Source organism: Mesocricetus auratus, unplaced genomic scaffold (assembly GCF_017639785.1).
Source record: "Mesocricetus auratus isolate SY011 unplaced genomic scaffold, BCM_Maur_2.0 Super-Scaffold_100042, whole genome shotgun sequence".
NCBI classification, from domain to species: domain Eukaryota; kingdom Metazoa; phylum Chordata; class Mammalia; order Rodentia; family Cricetidae; genus Mesocricetus; species Mesocricetus auratus.
Genome location: NW_024429219.1, coordinates 2,948,712 through 2,956,483, shown reverse-complemented (window position 1 = coordinate 2,956,483; position 7,772 = coordinate 2,948,712). Strand labels below are relative to the sequence as shown.

At 51.3% G+C, this 7,772-nt stretch overlaps 1 protein-coding gene across 1 annotated transcript in view; it reads right to left on the bottom strand.

The window, feature by feature from the left end:
* Nucleotides 1-2,473: 2,473 nt before the first annotated feature.
* Ajap1 (adherens junctions associated protein 1) overlaps nt 2,474-7,772 on the bottom strand; it is a 115,720-nt gene continuing 110,421 nt past the window's right edge. The window contains exon 7 of the mRNA XM_005079262.4: nt 2,474-3,553. The gene's annotated coding sequence lies outside the window, so the exon portion shown is untranslated. The remainder of the gene's footprint in view (nt 3,554-7,772) is intronic.

Below are 7,772 nucleotides of genomic sequence, written 5' to 3'. Positions count from 1 at the left end.
TCTCTCTCTCTCTCTCTCCTCATTCTCTATTTCTTCTATTCTGGAGAGCCAAAAGAGAGACCAAAAGAGAACACCAGATGTTCTCACTTTGTAACTAAGCTGATGAGCTGGGCATGTTCACAGAGATGGCCTGAAGATGGACGCCTACAGGAAGGGTGCTGCCCGAGGCCACCATGCCACTGGGAGATATCTGGGCTGCTTGAGAACTTAAGAAGGGCAAGGCTGAAATTAACAGTAAAGTCAACTTCCTAAGATCAAGGCAGAGAGTTGGTAAGCTCTCAAGGAATGACTGAGGAGCTGGAGGTCACAGAATACTAGAGATGGGAAGGGAGGGCCCGAAACCCATGGGAGGAACCCAGAGCCTCTACTTTTCCTGTGAGGAGACTGCCCCACCTGACTTGGGTGTCCATGTGCCCTTACCATGTGTGGGGAGCAGCTGTTGGGGTGGATTGGTGTCACATGCCTAGGTCTGTCTCAGACCTACCTCAGGAGGGCGAGCCCAAGAAAAGATGGGGAGGCTTCCTTGGCTGTGCTGAGAAATGTCACACGTCATACTCACCGTTTAGAACCTAAAGGAAGCCACTTGCCTATTTGAGCTACAGCAGTAGACATCAAAGGCGTGGAGACCAGAAGCGACTAAGCCTAGAGATAGAGTCAATTGACCTTGCAGTATGATAGCTCTCAAGAGCCAATGCTAATTACTTCAAGAACTGTAGTGGAGAACAAGTGGACAGTCGCAATCAGCAAAGGGTTTGACGACTCGGAAGCCTGTGGTCATGTGAAGCCAAAGGGGTACAAACTCAAGTGGACATATTTTCAGGGACATCACCATCACTGATGTCACCCTCCTTGGATACCTCGGTAAGGAGAGCAGCTGAAGTAAATGAACAGACCCACCCTTGGAGGGAAGTATCTGCTGATCTAGTAGACTCAATTCTGGAGAAGGACAGAAGTGTCTGCTGGTCTAGTAGACTCAATTCTGGAGGAGAAGGACAGGAGTGTCTGCTTGTCTAGTAGACTCAGTTCTGGAGGGGAAGGACAGGAGTGTCTGCTGGTCTAGTAGACTCAGTTCTGGAGGGGAAGGACAGGAGTGTCTGCTGGTCTAGTAGACTCAGTTCTGGAGGGGAAGTACATAAGTATCTGCTGGCCTAGTAGACTCAATTCTAGAGAAGGACAGGAGTGTCTGCTGGTCTAGCAGACTCAATTCTGGAGGGGAAGGACAGAAGGGCAATCATTTACACTTGACCACAGGGCCCCACAGTCACATGATGCTGCCATCCCCCATCTTACCTTGCTCACCCACGGCCATGGAAACCCCAGAGCCCACCTCTGAAGAGAGAGCTCTAGGAAAATGGGAGGTGCAGAGAGAGATACATGCTCGTGTCAGAGGCATAGAGGAGAATCCTGGGAACCTGGAGTGTTAACATGGCAATGTTACAGCGGCAAATGTTTGCATTGTCTGGGCAACACTGTCTTGTTTTGGGATGGGGGTGACAAAACGGAACCCAAATCCCCAAGAACCATCTTCCAATTTTGTTTTAGCACCATCCTGGATACAGATCTCAACATGTCTGAAATGTTCGCCATCAGGCTCTTTTTTCACATATTCAGTGGGATATGCAAGCACATGTCAGTCACGTCAGGTTGTCCCCAGGGGGCAGAGTCCCTTTAAGAAGCAAAACTTTGGCCACTTAGACATGAGTCAGGGCAAGAGGCTGCCTGTCTGGCTACCAACCTCTCAGGCTTGACTGCAGACTTTCTCTCCATCCATTCACTCATTCTCCTGCTGGTGACATGGAGTACTACCAGAGTCCTGCAGAGGGAACCATCCCCAGGAGAAGATCCTTGGCTGGTGACCTAGCCTCTGCTAGGTGCATTACAAGAGTGTCTGATGTGGGGCCGTGGGATAGCTCAGTGGTTCAGGGCACTGGCTGTTCCTCCAGAGAAGCAAGTTTGGTTCCCAGCACCGTCAGGAAAGCTCACAACCATCTGAATTCCAGTTTCAGGGTGTCTGGCAGCATCTCGGACACCTGTGACCACTGTATGCACATGCTACACACATACAGACACAGCACCCATATGCACGGAGTGTGGAACAGGTCCACAGGCTTCTCCCAGTACCTGCTACTGATAGGGAGTCTAGGGGACAGGGAGATTAGCTGAGATGTATAGTAGGGGTGGTAGTTATTCCAAACCAGGGAGTATGCTGGGGATTTGCTATGAGGCTCAGTTCTAGGACCCAACAGAAGTCCCAAAGTAGCATCTTCATAACAAAACACACCACCGGGTCCTCATTTCTCCTACCTTCGTTGTCACACCTGGACCCAAGGAAAATCACAGCATCATTGGAAGGAGACATCCTGTACCAGAGCATGGCCAACAGAGGCCACCTGGGCTGGGCACACACAGAACCACAGAGTTTCGATCCCTGCTGAGCTGCTGAGTGCTGCCCTGACATAAGAACACACCTGGGTATGGATATATTCCTTTAATTATGGAACTGGAAAATCTCTTTAATTCAGTCTATGCTCGTATAACACAAATGCTCGAGAATCCACCACCCACCCAACCCGGTGCTCAGGCTCACTCGCTGGCAGTCGGCTACGTGAACGCGTGTGGCTGTTAGCATCTCTGGACAGTTAAATGAAGAGATATAGCGCTGGTCATGTGTGTGAATACATATAGAGAAAACCACAGCATTCTTAATTCTGGCCCAAGGTGATAAGCCACACACTGAGTGCCACTGACAGATGAAGGATGTCACGTAAGGGCTTCCTCATCTGGGTTGAGGCTGTCTCCCTGGATGAATGGCGATGAAATACCAGGTCACCTGCGGAACTGCTTCTCCGATATATGCGTATAAATGCTTGTGTGTTTGTGTGTGTGTGTGTGCGCGCGTGTGTGCAGCGTGTGATGTGAGTTGCCCAAGTACAAAACACGAGTTTATTCTGTTCATACTAAGCATGTTAAATAAATCAAGTTTTGTAACTATAACACAATTCTTTTTTTTTCTTAAAAAGGAACATTGAAGGTCTTCAAAAATTGCTACAGTACAAAAAAAGTGTGTGTGTGTCTGTGTTGGTATTTATATATTTATATATGTATATTAACCAGAAATAGTGACTCTAGCGGAAGTGATCCCCCACCCCTGTCCTCTGTAAGATTTCTCCGCGTGGTTCACTGGGCTCGGCTCCGGCCCAGCTTCCGGGTCATTACATGGCACATAGTGGTATTATTGGCACAGGTTCAGAATCGTGGTGCGAGTCCCAGTCGTCGGGAGCTGTCTCCTGTCCTTCTGCTTGGCTTTCTCTGCTGTCTCTCACTGCTTCTTGCATTTCTTCTCTCTGCTCTCCGAAGAAAACTCTGGGAGAAGGGAGCGCCCCTAGGCACGAGCAATTTTACAAAAATAGATTTGGCCTTGGGTGCCCTGCTCAGCTGAGTTTCCCGCCGGCAAGCGGAAGTGGCAGGTGTCGGACCCTCCCCTTAGTTTAGTTTTTAGGTTTTATAATTTTTTGTTTTGTTGTTTTGTTTGTACAAGTTCACCAACGGAATCCTGCGGAGGAAGGAGAAAAGAGATTAGATGGCAGAACGTCCTGGGGGGTGCAAGGAGGCTTACCGTGCCCACATACCCACTCTGGTCACCAAGGATTGTTGGGGACATGAGGGAGGACTTTCAGCCTCTTTGTTCAGAGCTTCCCAGGAAGGGCTGGGCCTGAGACAGCACAGAAAGATATAGGACATCCAGGGGGCATGAGCTCCTCCCCCAGACATCTGAGTGAACCCTCTCGCCAGCAAATCGCCAAGTGTCCAAGGCCTTTCCCATCTCCTCCTGTCCCCTCGCTGTCAAAGAAGGAAACCGAGGCAGAGAATGGGTGGAGTCTGAGAAAACATGGAGTAACAAAATTCCAAAAAAGCTCCGGAACGCCAGTCCAGTCGCCTCTAGTTGAAACGCGGTTCGTTCTTTGAGAAGCCCATGCCCACGCTCCTGTGGGAGTATTAGTTTCTTCCCAGCGCTGGGTGTGAGAAACTGCCAACCTTCAGTCTTAAGCCTGTATTAAAATATCTCTAGCAAAACTCCCAACTCTGCTTAGGACACCAGCCAGTCCTGAAATTCCTTTCCACGTTAAAGCCGTAAGTTTTGCTTTGGTCTGGGTTGAGCTCAGGAGTGCGCACAAGTTGCCGAGGGTGGCCAGACAGAGCTGTCCCCTCCCCTCTGACAGGCCCATCCCCTCCACTGACTCATATAGAACACGGTGTCCCAAACGTGGGTGTCACTGGCTAGTATGCCTGCCGTATTCGTCCTCTTCCCTCTGACCCAGAGAGGGAAGAGCTTTGCAGGAAGGAACCCGGGGACTCCCTTTCCATGCACTACCAGCTGGAGGCTCACTGGGACCAAGGCTCAGGAGAGATTTCTGGGTCTCTCAGCAAAGCCAACCTGTGTCTTCCCAAGAGAGAAAGAAAGGGAATCCCGGGGAGGCCAGCAGCTGTAACGTTCTCCACCAACCTGGTCAGGAGAGGACGCTCAGACCTGGTAAATGGAAGGCCAGGGGTGGGCATACTCCTGGGTGTGAGAATGCATCGCATCCTAGCCGTGGGTGACCCTGCTTGGTGCTGTATGAGTGACAGGGATGGGGATGGGGTGATGTGTGTGGGCCTCCACTGCCACTTAGTGCTCTCACTAGAGACACCCACCCCACAACCACAGACCACTTACACCCCCTAAGCAGAGAGAGAAGTCACCCACACCTGTCGACGACACAAGTCAAGTAGCAAGGGCCCCAGTGATCCTCAGACGAAGCTGGAGGAAGGACACTAATGCTGGGGTTGCCCCACAGTGGCCAGGCCCAGCAAATGGCCCGGCCAGAAGATCCATCACAATGTGTTCTGCCCTGTGCCTCCTTTGGAGACCTGGAAGGGAGTTGTCTGACCAGGACTTTCAAGCTGGTTTTCTATCCCACATGAGCTCACAGACCCCGGTCTGACAGCTGGGGAACCAGTATAAGACTAAATCAGGTCTTCTGAAGGTGGGGGTCAGTTGGGGGAGGGGGTGCTGGGCAGTCTATGAGGTCTCTGGCAGTGGAACCAGTATTTATCCCTAGGGCATGAATGGGCTTTGGGAGACCATTCCCCATGGAGGGATACGCTCTCAGCCTAGATATACCGGGTGGGGGGAGTGCCTAGGTCCTGACCCAAATGATGCGACAGACTTTGATGATGTCCCATGGGAGGTCTCACCCTCCCTGAGGAGTGGATGGGGATAGGGTGGGGGAAATGGGAGGATGGGAGGGAGAGGGAACTGGGATGGGTATTTAAACAAGATTATTTTTTAATTTAAATAAAAATTAATTAAAAAAAGAAATACAAAAAGAGAGATTCCCCACACTTGCAGCCAGCCAGGGCGGCGATGGGACCCAGCTCTCTCTCTCTCTCTCTCTCTCTCTCTCTCTCTCTCTCTCTCTCTCTCTCTCTCTCTCTCTCTCTCTCTCTCTCTCTCTCTCTCTCTCCAATTGAATGTGTTTTTTAATGGGCTCACTAAAAGCTGGACTTGGTGACTTAACACCGCCAACGGTAGAAGCCTTGGTCAGTGTGATACGGGTGACTTAGGTTTCTGTCCCAATAGCAAACCTGTTTCTGGTGACTGGTAGAACCTGGCTTCCATCTAAGGTTGGTTGAGGGTCACAGGGCCACCGCACCTTCGTGAGAAAGGCTCCTGCTGGGTGGGGTTCTGGTTCCTGATCCCAAACTTAAGCAAAGCAAGACTGGACGGAAGGCCCCGCCTGCTCTCTGCCAGCCTTCTCAGGGACACACCCAAGTGGGACCTTTATCCTTTTCTGTGCATGCAGGCTCCACCCACCTCCCCTGACTCTGTTGCACCTAGCTCTCCCTCTCAAGTTCACAGATCTCAAATTGTTAACCTCAGTTGACCTCTCTCCTCTATCCACACATGCCCTCACTTTCTGTCTGTCTTGCTTCCAGGTCTAAGAGAGCCTCCTGGGATTTTCAGCCAGGCATGCATGCCTGGCACGTGTCTGGCAACAGGACCTTCCCTGAGTACCGGTCTCCAGTGGGGCAGTCACTTCAGGCTCCCTCAGAGTCTTGCTCCGCATCTATGTGAACTGGTACCCAACACTAAAGGGAGCTAAGAGGCAGACAAGGCTCAGAGACCCATCCTGGGTCACCAACACGAATCTTTCTTGACCTAAAACTCACTCCCAAGACAGCTGGAAGGTGGAGGCTGGTGTCAGGGACTGTCCCTCTGAAGTGGTCATGGGAAGCCACACAGGGAAGAGACTGTGGACAGTTAGTTGTCTGCAAGTAGGAACGAGAGAGAGAGAGAGAGAGAGAGAGAGAGAGAGAGAGAGAGAGAGAGAGAGAGAGAGAGAGAGAGAGAGAGAGCACCATTGATGGCCCCCGCACAGAGTTCTATCAGTCCCGGCTCCTTGCAGAGAGCTGAAGAGGTTCAGGCAAGGGCAGGGCACCATCCCAGCCTCATGCCAGGGAGGATGGAGAGATGGAGGCTGCTACCTCCCTGCAATCCTGCCTGGCTCTCGGTCCTGCTGTTCTCTAGTTCGGGCCTATGGTGAGGACTGGGATCTTCAGCTGCAGAGGCTCAGTGCTAGAGCCTCTCAGTCCTGAGCCGGAGAATGTCCAGGAGTCCTTGCCAGTGTGGAGGCCACCACACAGCAGGAGGTGGGACTGGACCCCAAGGGAACAGGGGAGCTGGGAGCTGGAGAGCTATCTTGCAGATAAATTCTGGGATAGGTTCCGCCCCCTGCAGCCTGGAAGGAGTTTGGGCAGCAGGTATCTTGGGCTCAAGGGCTCAATATCCAGCCTCTGCTTTTGAAAACAAAGGAAACAGGGTAGCCTGGTCCCTGGTGCCACAGCTCCTAACCTAACCAGAGCTACCACAGCCTGAGAGGACACCTGTGCCCCATATTTTCTTTGTGCCAAAAGGTTCTCTGTGAGAACTTTGTATTCTATGAGTGTGTGTGTATGTGTGTATGTGTATATGTGTGTGTGTGTGTGTTTGTGCATGCATGTTCCAGCCTGTGCACATGTATGTAGACTCTAGGGATTAGCATCAGGTGCTTTTCTCAATGGCCATCCACCGTGCTCCCAGACTGGCTGGGCAGGCTGTCTGGCTGTGTCTGGCTTTTTGTACGTATGTTAGGGCTCCGAAAGCAGTTTGCCTATTGAGCCGTCTCCCCAGCCCCTGAGGTGTGTTTTTGAGGAGGGTTCAGGCACTTCCCATTATTTTTTTTAGCAGTTATGTGCTTCAATTTGTTCCCGAGAATATTAATAGTGATTTGTCTCTTGTTTGCTCCAGATTCAATAGTCTTTATGGTTCTCGAGGCACTTTCAAAGGAAGCAGTTTGGAAAGTAGGAAGAACCTAACTAAGTCTAACTAACTAAGTCTAACATAGTTTCCTGAAGTTCAGCTATCCTGTGCCAGGGGGTGGGGAGTAGGGGGTGAGGGGGAACAGGGAAAGAGCCATGAGCCCATTGCAGGTGAGCCTCTGAGGTCTCCTCCTTGGAGTAGAGGAAGCCAGGCACATCTGGCATCATCCAGAGTCATCGGTGCCCACCAGGAGGTGGTATGGGTACATGTCTGTCATGAGCCCTGGGTTTCAGCAGGAGCCTGTCTGGAGGGCAGAGCCTTGGCCACAGTCAGGTGTCACCGTGTGCACCTATTCCTGTGAAGGGACAGGAATATGATGGAGTAAGGAACTGCTACACTGGGGACAGCAAGATGACCCAGAGGGTAAAAGACA